General features: G+C 43.3%; 1 protein-coding gene across 50 annotated transcripts in view; it reads left to right on the top strand.

Moving 5' to 3' along the window:
* Positions 1 to 14,578, top strand: part of LOC110492194 (pleckstrin homology domain-containing family A member 7) — a 155,431-nt gene that overhangs the window by 72,904 nt on the left and 67,949 nt on the right. The gene's annotated exons all lie outside the window — the stretch shown is intronic.

A 14,578-nucleotide genomic window follows, 5' to 3' on the forward strand; every position in this document is an offset into this window, starting at 1 on the left:
GAGCTGCCGCTTTCAAGGAGTGGGACAGTAATCCGGACGCTTATAAGAAATCTCGCTATGCCCTGAAATGAACCATTAAACAAGCAAAGCGTCAATACAGGACTAAGATTGAATCCTACTACACCGGCTCTGAAGCTCGTCGGATGTCGCAGGGCTGGCAAACTATTACAGACTACAAAGGGAAACCCAGCTGTGACCTGCCCAGTGTGATCACGCTCTCGGTAGCCGATGTGAGCGAGACCTTTAAACGGGTCAACATTCACAAGGCCGCAGGGCCAGACGGATTACCAGGACGTGTACCCAGAGCATGTACAGCACTTTGAGATATTAGCTGATGTACAAAGGGCTATATAAATACATTTGATTTGATGTGCGGACCAACTGGCAAGCGTCTTCACTGATATTTTCAACCTCTCCCTAACCGAGTCTAATATCCACATGTTTATTATCTGTGCATAGTCACTTTACCCCAACCTACATGTACAAACTACCTCGACTAACCTGTACCTCCACACACAGCCTCGTTATTTTACTGTTTCTTTTCATTTTTTACTTTAGTTAGTAAAAATTTTCTTAACCCTATTTGAAAAAAATAATTATTGGTTAACGGCTTGTAAGTTAGCATTTCACGGTAAGGTCTACACCTGCTCTATTCGGCACTTTTGATTTGATTAAACTGTTATTTTATTTTTAGTTAAATTTCGCAAGGTAAATTTTTTTTTTATCTTTTGAAATTGACATACCAAAAGTAATACAACACAGCTTTGGTGACACCCCTATCGTAAAAACAAATGATTTGACAGCTTTGAACTTTTTGAAAAATCATTTTACGAGCAGAGTGGAACTTATGGGCTATTACTGCAATTTGACAAACTATACAGAAATATAAAGTTGAATGCCCCTTCACCTAAAATGAATGTATTCCGAATTTTTTTTTAGTTTACATTTATTGTCCATAATTGTCGCTGTTATACAATAATTGTGCCAGCCCATATCATGCGACTTGAAAGGAGTTGAGATGCATTCCTTACGTTAGTTGTAGGTGTAGTTAGTCGTACTGTACTGTAGTTGTACTGCCTAGTTGGACTGTATATTTTGCTGTATTGCAGTTTCTTGTATAGCTTGTGTAGCTATATTTAAGTGATGGATTGAAATTGTGCAATTATGCCCTTTTTTTCTACTTACCCAGAGTCAAATGAATTAATGGGTACCGTTTTTATACAGTACCAGTCAAAAATGTGTACACACCTACTCATTTCAGGTTTTTTCTGTATTTGTTTTACTATTTTCTACATTGTAGAATAATAGTGAAGATATCAGAACTATGAAATAACACATAGGGAATAATGTAGTAACCTAAAAAGTGTTAAACAAATCAAAATATATTTTATATTTGAGATTTTTTAAAGTAGCCACCCTTTGCCTTCATGATAGCTTTGCACACTCTTGGCATTCTCTCAACCAGCTTCATGAGGTAGTAACCTGGAATGCATTTAAATTAACAGGTGTGCCTTGTTCGTTTGTGTTATTTATTTCCTTATCAATGCGTTTGAGACAATCAGTTGTGTTGTGACAAGGTAGGGGTGGTATACAGAAGATAGCCAGCCGTATTTGGTAAAATACCAAGTCCATATTATGGCAAGAACAGCTCAAATAAGCAAAGAGAAACGTCAGAATCCGGACAATTTCAAGAACTTTGAACGTTTTTTCAGCTGCAGTTGCAAAAACCATCAAGCGCTATGATGAAACTGTCTCTCATGAGCACCGCCACAGGAAAGGAAGACCCAGAGTTACCTCTGCTGCAAAGGATTAGTTCATTCGAGTTACCAGCCTCAGATTGCAGCCCAAATAAATGCATCACAGAGTTCAGGCAATAGACACATATCAACATCAACTGTTCAGAGGAGGCTGTGTGAGTCAGGCCTTCATGGTCAAATTGCAAAGAAACCACTACTAAAGGACACCAATAAGAAGAAGAGACTTGCTTGGGCCAATAAACACAAGCGATGGTTATTAGGCCGGTTGAAATCTGTCCTTTGGTCTGACGAGTCCACATAATTTTGGGGGGGGGGGGGGGTTCAACTGCCGTGTCTTTGTGAGACGCAAAGTAGGTGATCAGATGATCTCCACGTGTGGTTCCCACCGTGAAGCATGGAGGAGGAGGTGTGATTGTGTGGGGGTGCTTTGCTGGTCACACTGTCAGTGATTTATTTTAACCAGCATGGCTACCACAGCATTCTGCAGCAATACGCCATCCCATCTGGTTTTCACTTAGTCTCACTATCATTTTCAACAGGACAATGACCCAAAAAACACCTCCAGGCTGTGTAAGGGCTGTTTGACCAAGAAGGAGAGTGATTGATTGAGTGCTGCATCAGATGACCTGGCCTCCACAATCACCTGGCCTCAAACTAATTGAGATGTTTTGGGATGAGTTGGACTGCAGAGTGAAAGGAAAAGCAGCCAACAAGTGCTCAGCATATGTGGGAACTCCTTCAAGACTGTTGGAAAAGCATTCCTCATGAAGCTGGTTGAGAGAATGCCAAGAGTGTGCAAAGCTGTCATCAAGGCAAAGAGGTGGCTACTTTTGAAGAATCTCACTTTTGTTTTGTTGCTTACCACATGATTCCATACGTGTTATTTAATAGTGTTGATGTCTTCACTATTATTCTACAATGTAGAAAATACAATAAAAAAAATAAAAAAAACCTTGATTGAGAAGGTGCGTCCAAACGTTTTACTGGTGCTGTATCTCTGTGTGCGGTTTGAACGTAGTTTCTGGAGCCATCGCTAACTAGCGTTAGCGCAATGACGACATATACAGGAGCCGCTAGCATGCTGAGGTGCCTACTGACTGTAGTGATGCCTTTTTTTAATGTGATGAAAAGGCCAACATATAAACCTGCTTGCTGCTGTTGCTAGCCTGGCTCCCACTGTATTTGACTTAGGGGTGGCAGCGTAGCCTAGTGGTTAGAGCGTTGGACTAGTAAACGGAAGGTTGCAAGTTCGAATCCCCTGAGCTGACAAGGTACAAATCTGTCGTTCTGCCCCTGAACCAGACCATTAACCCACTGTGTAAGAACTTGTTATTAACTGACTTGCCTAGTTAAAAAAAAGTTTTACAAATCCGTGGCAGGGTTGTGTGTGTGTGATTGTGTGCACGTTCACTTTTACGTGTGTGTACGAATGTGTACATGCTGTATGTGGTGTGCGTGTGATGGTTGTGTGTGGAGGCTTGTATATCCAGTCCTAACTACCCACCTCTTGAAATCAATCTGTGCCTTTTTAACAATAGTTCAAAGTCTGCGTTGAAACAGTTTTCTTTTGGAGGAGAGTGCTGGTGTTCCGAGTTCTCAACTTCTGATGACACCGGAGCCTCTTCATCTCTTTAACAAAAGCCAGCATGTGGGATGGAAGGATAATTATTAGCTGTATTATTCAGAGCCTACATAGCTGCTCCACTCAAAGGGCTACTTTAAATGTCTGTCTTTGCCACCACGTACGCAGACACCCACATCGCATTACACACGCCAACGTATACACACACACACACACACTGATACCCACATTGCATTAGACACGCCAACTTATATATATATACACACACACACACACACACACACACATAGCATTACACACGCCAACTTTTATATATATATATATATACACACACACACACACACACACACACACACACACACACACACACACACACACACACACACACACTGATACCCATACAAACGAATGCCACACACGTATACATGGACAGACGGACCGACTCATGCGCGCGCACACTCACACACCCACACCTCTCCGCACTTTGAATGGGAATGACCTCGCTCTGTCCCTCAGAATGCACCAACAACCGCCCTCCTTTCTCTCCCTCCCTCCCCTCCCTCCGTCCCTACATCTGTCCTCCGCCCTGCATTTCAAACACATTTCATCTGGAAACCTTTAAATAGACCTGACCTTTTTGACTGAACACACACACACCCACTCACCAAATAGATGTTTTGAAGCAATCTGTCTTCCTCAGCGCGCAGCTCTCGCAAACCTGCCAGCTGTCTCACGCCAGTAGATACGGAGACAAATGTCTCCACTTAGGATTGGATGAGACGTCAGTGAGGAGAAGAGGCTGCATCCCGAAAGGTACCCTGTTCCCTATTTAGTGCATACATTTTGACCAGGACCATATGGGCACTGGTCAAAAGTAATGCACTATTTAGGGAATAAGGTGCCATTTGTGACGTAACCTGCTGTTCAAAGCCAACATATTTAGCCTTTGATACGCTACATGACCAAATGTATGTGGACACCTACTCGTCAAACATCTCATGGCAAAATCATGGGCATTAATTCATATGGAGTTGGTCCCCCCACTCTTCTTGGAATGCTTTCCACTAGATGTTGTAACATTGCTTTTAGGACTTGCTTCCATTCAGCCACGAGTATTTGTGAGGTCGGTCACTGATGTTGGGCGATTAGGCCTGGCTCGCAGTAGGGGTTCCAATTCATCCCAAAGGCATTCGATGTGGTTGAGGTCAGGGCCCTGTGCTGGCCAGTCAAGTTCTTCCACACCGAGCTGACTGTATGGCCCTCACTTTGTGCACAGGGGCATTGTCATGCTGAAACAGGAAAGATCCTTCCCCAAACTGTTGCCACAAAGTAGGAAGTGCAGAATCGTCTAGAATGTCATTGTATGCTGTAGCATTAAGATTTCCCTTCACTGGAACTAAGGGGCCTAGCCCAAACCATGAAAAACAGCCCCAGACCATTATTTATCCTCCACCAAACGTTACAGTTGTCACTATACCTTGGGGCAGGTAATGTTCTCGTGGCATCCGCCAAACCCAGATTAGTTTGTCGGCCTGCCAGATGGTGAAGCGTGATTCATCACTCCAGAGAATGCATTTCCAGTGCTCCAGAGTCCAATGGCGGCAAGCTTTACACCACTTCAGCCGACCCTTGGCATTGCGCATGGTGATCTTAGGCTTGTGTGCGGTTGCTCGGCCACAAAAAAACATTTTATGAAGCTCCTGACACAGTTATTGTGTTGATGTTGCTTCCAGAGGCAGTTTGGAACTCGGTAGTCAGTGTTGCAACCGAGGACAGACTTGCTAAGCGCTTCAGCACTCTGCGGTCACTTCTCACTAAAAGACACATGACAGCCCGCTTGGAGTTTGCCAAAAGGCACCTAAAGACTCAGACCATGAAAAACAAGATTCTCTGGTCTGATAAAACCAAGATTGAAAGCTTTGGCCTGAATGGCAAGCATCACTTCTGGAGTAAACCTAGCACCATCCCCACGGTGAAGCATGGAGGTTGCGGAGACTAGTCAGAATCAAGGAAAAGATGAATGGAGCAAAGTACAGAGAGATCCTTGATGATATCTTGCTCCAGAGCGCTCAGAACCTCAGACTGGGGTGAAGGTTCACCATCCAACAGGACAACGACCCTAAGCACACAGCCAAGCCAACGCAGGAGTGGCTTCGGGACAGGTCTCTGAATGTCCAGCCAGAGCCCGGACTTGAACCCATGCAGCAATGCTCCCCATTCAACCTGACAGAGCCTGAGAGGATCTGAAGAGAAGAATGGGAGAAACTCGCCAAATACAGGTGTGCCAAGCTTGTAGCGTTTTATCCAATAAGACTCAAGGCTGTAATCTCTGCCAAAGGTGCTTCAAAAAAGTACTGAGTGAAGGGTCTGAATATTTATGTAAATGTGATATTTCAGTTTTATTATTATTATTTATTTATATAAAATAGCCAAAAAAATCTACAAACATGTTTTTGCTTTGTCATTATGGGGTATTGTGTGTAGATTGATGAGGGGGAAAAAAAACAAGGCTGTCGGCTTTCTCTCTCTCTCTCGGAGGACCTGAGCCCTAGGACCATGCCTCAGGACTACCTGGCCTGATGACTCCTTGCTGTCCCCAGTCCACCTGGCCGTGCTGCTGCTCCAGTTTGATTTGATTTAACGTAAAAAAAAAATGGATAATAAGTCTGAATACTTTCCGAATGAGGGGAGGGGGGGTGTAGAGTTGAAGTCGGAAGTTTACATACAATTAGGTTGGAGTCATTAAAACTTGTTTTTCAACCACAACACAAATTTCTTGTTTAAAAACTATAGTTTTGGCAAGTCGGTTAGGACATCTACTTTTGTGCAAGTCATTTTTCCAACAATTGTTTACAGACAGGTCATTTCACTTATAATTCACTGTATCACAATTCCAGTTGGTCAGAAGTTGACATACACTAAGTTGACTGTGCCTTTAAACAGGTTGGAAAATTCCAGAAAATTATGTAATGGCTTTAGAAGCTTCTGTTAGGGTAATTGACATCATTTGAGTCAATTGGAGGTGTACCTGTGGATGTATTTCAAGGCCTACCTTCAAACTCGGTGCCTCTTTGCTTGACATCATGGAAAAATCAAATGAAATCAGCCAAGACCTCAGAAAAAAATGGTAGACCTCCACAAGTCTGGTTCATCCTTGGGAGCAATTTCCAAACGACTGAAGGTACCACGTTCATCTCTACAAACAATAGTATGCAAGTATAAACACCATGGGACCACGCAGCCGTCATACCACTCAGGAACGAGACGTGTTCTGTCTCTCAGAGATGAACATACTTTGGTGCGAAAAGTGCAAATCATCCCCAGAACAACAGCAAAGGACCTTGTGAAGAGGCTGGAGGAAACAGGTACAAAAGTATCTATATCCAGAGTAAATTGACATAACCTGAAAGGCCGCTCAGCAAGGAAGAAGCCACTGCTCCAAAACTGCCATAAAAAAGCCAGACTACGGTTTGCAACTGCACATGGGAACAAAGATCGTACTTTTTGGAGAAATGTTCTCTGGTCTGATGAAACAAAAATAGAACTGTTTGGCCATAATGACCATTGTTCTGTTTGGAGGGACAAGTGGGAGGCTTGCAAGCCGAAGAACACTGAAGCACGGGGGTTGGCAGCATCATGGGTTGGGGGGTGCTTTGCTGCAGGAGGGACTAGTGCACTTCACAAAATAGATGGCATCACGAGGATGGAAAATGATGTGGATATATTGAAGCAACATCTCAAGACATCAGTCAGGAAGTTAAAGCTTGGTCGCAAATGGCTCTTCCAAATGCACAGTGACCCCAAGCATACTTCCAAAGTTGTGGCTAAATGGCTTAAGGACAATAAAGTCAAGGTGTTGGAGTGGTCATCACAAAGCCCTGACCTCAATCCTATAGAAAATTTGTGGGCAGAACTGAAAAAGCATGTGCGAGCAAGGAGGCCTACAAACCTGACTCAGTTACACCAGCTCTGTCAGGAGGAATGGTGCAAAATTATCCAAACCTATTGCGGGAAGCTTGTGGAAGACTAACTGAAACATTTGACCCAAGTTAAACAATTTAAAGGCAATGCTACCAAATACTAATTGAGTGTATGTAAACTTCTGACCCACTGGGAATGTGATGAAAGAAATAAAAGTTGAAATAAATAAATCCTATTATTCTGACATTTCGCATTCTTAAAATAGTGCTGATCCAAACTGACCTAAGACAGGGAATTTTTACTTCGATTAAATGTCAGGAATTGTGAAAAACTGAGTTTAAATGTATGAGGCTAACGCGTAATGTAAACTTCCGACAGAGAAATGGACAGCGGTTAATTTATTACGGGCCTGTATTCAGTCTTGTAGGAGTGCTGGTTTAGGATCAGTTTTGCCTTTTTAAATGTTTTTAAACGCTTTGTGAATACGGGCCCTTCTTTTCTTCTCTAATTTCATCATGAGAAAATGGGAGAATGGACTAAGACTTTATCAACAGGCATTTGCACAATGTTGTCCAGTCAATCTTCATCTCGCATCACTAATGACTCTTATCTGCATGTGTAGGAACTTAAAGCAGAGAGCCGCCAGACAGAGAGCAGTGTGCAGCATGGCCTGCGTCCCAAATGCCACCCTATTCAGTGCACTGCTTGAGTTCACAGTTCTGCTTGAACCATGCACTGAAGCATTTTCACAGGTTGACACTGGTGAGCTTTTTAGCCTCTCTCTCACTCAGTGATAGTGGTTTTGATATAGGAGAAAGCTGGTTTCTCAGAGGGAAATGCATACTGTACTGGATGAGAAAAAAGGAAACCGTTTTAAGCCTAGGCCTATTGTAGGCGTATTTTAAGAAAAGTGTGTGTGTGTGTGTGTGTGTGTGTGTGTGTGTGTGTGTGTGTGCGCGCGTGCGTGCGAACAATAACAGCCCTTTGCTGCTGTCCTGACAGGACTCGGTACAGAGCCCCTGACAGAGCACAGCACTTCAATAGCACCGCTAACCAAACAACACAGCAGCCTGCTTTTACAGTAAACACACACACTCGGGAGACTTGAATTAAGTCTGAAATGGGAGCAGGTTAGGAGAATGTAGGTTAAATACTGGTTTTCGGTTGTGTTGGTTATAGGGATGTGACAAAGGGAGAGAGAGAAAAAATTACATACAAAAAATGCTTAAAATTTCATGTGAATTCACATGGCATCTGTGCTGCTGTCAACCGTCTCACAGTGCGTCACTTTCAGATAGTACAGGGACAATGCTTAACCATCATTGCTGTACCTCAATTCCATCTCGCAAAGTTTGGATTTCCTTCTCATTTACAGTTTTAAGTCGAAAGTTTACATACACCTTAGCCGAGTACATTTAAACTCAGTTTTTCACGATTCCTGACATTTATTCAGAGTACAAATTCCCTGTCTTTGGTCAGTTAGGATCACCACTTTATTTTAAGAATGTGAAATGTCAGAATAATAGTAGAGTGATTTATTTCAGATTTTATTTCTTTCATCACGTTCCCAGTGGGTCATAAGTTTACATACACTCAATTCGAATTTGGTAGCATTGCCTTTAAATTGTTTAAATTGGGTCAAATGTTTCGGGTAGCCTTCCACAAGCTTCCCACAATAAGTTGGGTGAATTTTGGCCCATTCCTCCTGACAGAGCTGGTGTAACTGAGTCAGGTTTGTAGACCTCCTTGCTCACACCCATTTGCAACCAAGCTTTAGCTTACTGACTGATGTCTTGAGATGTTGCTTCAATATATCCACATCATTTTCCAACCTCATGATGCCATCTATTTTGTGAAGTGCACCAGTCCCTCCTGCAGCAAAGCACTCCCACGACATGATGCTGCCACCCGTGTGCTTCACAGTTGGGATGGTGTTCTTCAGCTTGCAAGCCTTCCCCTTTTTCCCACCAAACATAACGATGGTCATTATGGCCAAACAATTCCATTTTTGTTTCATCAGACCAGAGGACAATTCTCCAAAAAGTACCATCTTTGTCCCCATGTGCAGTGGCAAACCGTAGTCTGGCTTTTTTATGGCTGTTTTGGAGCAGTGGCTTCTTCCTTGCTGAGCGGCCTTTTAGGTTAAGTCAATATAGGACTCGTTTTACTGTGGATATAGATACTTTTGGACCTGTTTCCTCCAGCATCTTCACATTGTCCTTTGCTGTTGTTCTGGGATTGACTTGCACTTTTCGCACCAAAGTATGTTCATCTCTAGGAGACAGAACGTCTGCTTCCTGAGCGGTATGACAGCTGTTTGGTCCCATGGTGTTTATACTTGCGTACTATTGTTTGTACAGATGAATGTGGTACCTTCAGGCGTTTGGAAATTGCTCCCAATGATGAACCGGACTTGTGGAGGTCTACAATTGTTTTTCTGAGGTCTTGGCTGATTTTATTTTGATATTCCCATGATGTCAAGCAAAGAGGCACTGAGTTTGAAGGTAGGCCTTGAAATACATCCATAGGTACACCTCCAATTGACTCAAATGATGTCAATTAGCCTAACAGAAGCTTCTAAAGCCATGATGACATTTTCTGGAATTTTCAAAGCTGTTTAAAGGCACAGTCAACTTAGTGTATGTAAACTTCTGACCCACTGGAATTGTGATACAGTGAAATCTGTCTGTCAAGAATTGTTGGAATAATTACTTGTCATGCACAAATTAGATGTCCTAACCGACTTGCCAAAACTATATTATGTTAACAAGAAATTTGTGGAGTTGTTGAAAAATTTGTTTTAATGACTCCAACCTAAGTGATTGTAAACTTCTGACTTCAACTGTAACTTCTCAGAGTATTGACATGCAGGACCGCTGCTGTCGCTTGATTTTCTCTGCCATTTTTACAACTGTTAACGATGATGACTTAGTGGAGGAGCGTCATCACAAAAATAAATGATTCCTCGACTCCTTTCATGCTGACTCCTGGTGTCTACTGCAATTTCTGAGTGTCAAGATTCGATTCCGCTAGGACTCCACTCCCAAGTTTCAGTATTTTTTGATTGGTGTAGAGTGATTTGTTGCCATACTTCCGAGAACACAAACACTTCCATCTTTCTTAGCGAGCTAGCGAGGGATGGAGAGCGACGGGAGGGGCACCGCATAGGCAAGTCGGCCACCAGGCAGACAGTCAGAACCGTGCACTAGGCCTGTCTATTGGCAGTCAAAACCTGTATCTTTCAATGAAATGCTGTATCTCGCAATTTCCTGGCTTGCAATGTCAAGCAACTTCCGTCAAGCAATCATCAATGAATAGGCTAGGATATTGAGATGAGCGAGATGCAACACTTCGCTCTCCCAGTCACACACAGTATCTGCGCAAGTGCACGGGTTCGTTTCACGCTGTTCTGTACGGTAGCCAGGGCACCAAACAGGAGAAATTGAACTTTGCGCTGCAATGCTCTTAGTTGATGCGGAAATAGACTATGCTGTTTACGTTCTGCGTCTACATAAAGAAAAACATTGTTTTTCTGTTATGGATTTTACTTAAAAATAAGGATCTCAATTTTGTTTAAACGTTCACACCACTACTTAGTGAGCAGCGCTTGCTGATGTTAGATGGAGACACTACTACTACTACTACTACTACTACTACTACTACTACTACTACTACTACACATAAACACACGCCTTTGCACACACACACATTCTAAGAGGTTAAGTAATCTGCACTGGGATGGGGTGGGCATAGTAGCCAAGTAACCAACATTTGTTTACATTAATGTTTACCTCCCTTGATGTGCCAATCAAGACTTGAGTGCCCTTATGTACCTCCTCAGCACTGTAGGTAGATACCACACCGTACATGGAGAGGGATGAGCTCAGCGCTAAAGCCAGTGTGGAATGGGTTATTTCTCTCACCATGCGGGGTGGTTTTTGAGAGAAAGCAGACATTTTTTCTTAGAGGGATGTTATCTGTTATGACGCTTCACCTGTGTCTTTGTTTAGGTACTCCCACAACATGTTCAAAGCCAGATAATAAGAGTTAACATTTATCTAGTCTTACTTAATACCCCAAACCAGAAACGAACAGAAACAACCCAAAATACCAAACAGCAGCCCATTAAAAAATACCAGAAACACCCAGAAACTACTCCAAACAGCTACCCCCCAAATACCAGAAACAACTGAAAATAGCTACCCTCAAAATACTGGAAAGTGCTCGGAACAACCCCAAAATATCCAAATCAATTGTTCATTGGTCGCCTACATAGGTTTGCAGATGTTATCTCAGGTGCAGCGAAATGTTTGTTCCTAGCTCTAGCAGTGCAGTAATATCTAACATCTCACAGCATGATGCTGCCACCACCATGCTTCACTGTCCTCCAGATGTGACGCTTGGCATCCAGGCCAAACAGTTCAATCTTTGTTTCATCAGACCAGACAATCTTGTCACTCATGGTCAGAGTCCAAGAGGGCTGTCGTATGCCTTTTACTGAAGAGTGACTTCCGTGTGGCCGCTCTACCATAAAGGCCTGATTGGTGGAGTGCTGCAGAGATGGTTGTCCTTCTGGAATGTTCTACCAGCTCCACAGAGGAACTCTGGAGCTCTGTCAAAGTGACCATCGGGTTCTTGGTCACTTCCCTGACCAAGGCCTTTCTTCCCAGATTGCTCAGTTTGGCCGGGTGGCCAGTTCTAGAAAGAATGATGGAGGCCACTGTGTTCTTGGGGACCTTCAACGCTGCAGAAATGTTATGGTACACTTTATGCTTCGACACAATCCTGTCTCTGAGCTCTACGGACAATTTCATTAACCTCATGGCTTGGTTTTTGCTCTGACATGCACTGTCAACACTGTGGGACCTTTATATAGACGGTAATGTGCATTTTTACAAATCATGTCCAATCAATTGAATTTACCACAGGTGGACTCCAAGTTGTAGAAACATCTCAAGGATGATCAATGCAAACAGGATGCACCTGAGCCCAGTTTCGAGTTTCATAGCAAAAGGTTTTCTGTTTTTATTTTGAATACATTTGCAAAATGTTTTCGTGTTGTCATTATGGGGTGTTGTGAGTAGATTGTGGAGGAAATAGATTAAATAAACAATTTTAGAATAAGGCTGTAACAAAATGTGGAAAAAGTTCAGGGTTGTTTTAAGCGTCCTGATTAGAGTCCCGCTCCTTGAAAGCGGTAGCTCTAGCCTTTAGCTCGGTGTGGATGTTTCCTTTCATCCATGGCTTCTGATTGGGATATGTACATACTGTGGGGACGATGTTGTCAATGCACTTATTGATGAATCTGGTAACTGAGGAGGCATACTCCTCAATGCCATTGGATGAATCACAGAACATATTCCAGTCTGTTCTAGCAAAACGTGCTAGCAAAAGTTCCTGTAGCGTAGCATCCGCGTCATCTGACCACTTCCGTATAGATTGAGTCACTGGTACTTCCTGCTTTAGTTTTTGGTTGTATGCAGGAATCCGGAGGATAGAATCATATTTGCCAAATGGAGGGCGAGGGAAAGCTTGTATGCTTCTCTGTGTGTGGAGTAAAGGTGGTCTAGATTGTTTTTTCCCCCTCTGGTTGCAGATATGGGCCCTGAGACTGGCACTGGTTGTTTACAAGTAATACACTGAGGTCATCCCAAATCGTTGCAACATTACATTTGCTGTTGAATTTGATGGGGATCTGTGACCACGTCACCATTGTCGCTCATGGCTGACAAATACTGTGGAGGGTGGGTGCTACTGCCATCCCCCTGGACAGCACTATTGCTAAATGACTATAAAATGATTCATTCCTGTTCAGCCAATATCGCTAATACTTATGTTTATTTGCATAGACAGCAGTACAGACTTTTCTAAGATAATTGTCTATGCTAAGGTAGACCCTCTGGTTGCAGATATGTCCCCTGAGACTCGTATCTAGAGCATAGTGCGTATTTTCCTGTGTGAAACATAACTCTGCTTGCATCCCAAATGGCACCCTATTCCATATTTAGTGCATTACTTTTGGTGCCATTTGGGATGCAGCCTCTGTCAAGACAACTAACAGCACAGCAGCCTCTTCACACGTCCCTGTGTGTATTGGACCAGAGTGCTTTTTTCCCTTCCTTAACCAGGAAGTGAGCTCTCAGCTGTCACTCCACATCAGCTCCGACAGGAACAGGGACGGCAGCAGCTCAACTACAGGGATTTGACGGAGGGAATATATTGGGAGGGTGTTGCGCGATGTGTGCCCTATAAAGGCTTGTTTTTAAGTCACTTGGACTGTGTCCCAAATGTCAACCTATTCCGTACATCGTGCACTACTTTTGCCCAGAGCTCTATTGGCACTGGTTCGAAAGTAGTGCACTATATAGGGCATGGGGTGCCATTTGGCATGCTGCCTTGGTGGTGTACGCAGGGCCTAACTGATTACATCCTAACCCCTGGAAGAAGAGGAATGGATTAGAGCGTCCTGGTACTCTGGGATATCTGGGGACGACGCGCTGCCTATCGTCAGCGATCTCCTTAAAGATCCAAATCTGCCTTTTATGTTCTGAAAGGGACTGACTTAACCCACATAGCAAGCAACAGCAAGACGTGTTGAAGACTTACTGAACTTAGTATGTATGGGTGATTGGCTTTGCGATATCAGAAGATGCTACACGAATGTCTTCCCTAGTTATTTTGAGATGTCAACACTCGCTGGTTCGGATCCCCCGAGTAGACTGGATTGTGGATCTGTTGATGTGCCCATGAGGGGGGCACTTCAGCCTGATTGCTCCTGTGTGCTGCTCTGGATGGGAGCTTCTGCTAAATGACTAAAATGTAATGTGAATGTCGAGCGACTTCACTGCAGGTGGATTGTAATGTTTTTTTAAAAATTTATTAAAATAAAATAAAAAACTTCACTGATTCACTTAGTGTCAGTACACTACGATTGATTTGTGTTTCATAAATGGAACACTTGTCATCAGCCTTATCCTATAGGCAGTCAACTTTGACCGTGACTTCGATTTTCCAACCCACCCTCACTCTGCAAGCTCCCACGAGACGAGTCGAATGTTGAAGACTGTATATAGTTGGAAAACATTGGGTGCCGTTTGCCTTCAAAGTTTTTCCAAAGCAAAGCGTTATTGACCAGCCCCCCTGCCTCCACTCCTCTTTGTTTATCCCCTTGGCAATGGCATTTACACCACTGATAGGGGGCCATGGCACCCTATTGGCACCCTACATGGCACCCTATTTCCTATGTAGTGCAGAAGTACATATCAGTAATAGCCTAGGGACGCAGGCCCCAGGTTGAAATCAATGGAGGCCTTGCCTG

This window comes from Oncorhynchus mykiss, chromosome 2 (assembly GCF_057628025.1).
Source record: "Oncorhynchus mykiss isolate SJ-2025 chromosome 2, ASM5762802v1, whole genome shotgun sequence".
Classification (NCBI taxonomy): Eukaryota; Metazoa; Chordata; class Actinopteri; order Salmoniformes; family Salmonidae; genus Oncorhynchus; species Oncorhynchus mykiss.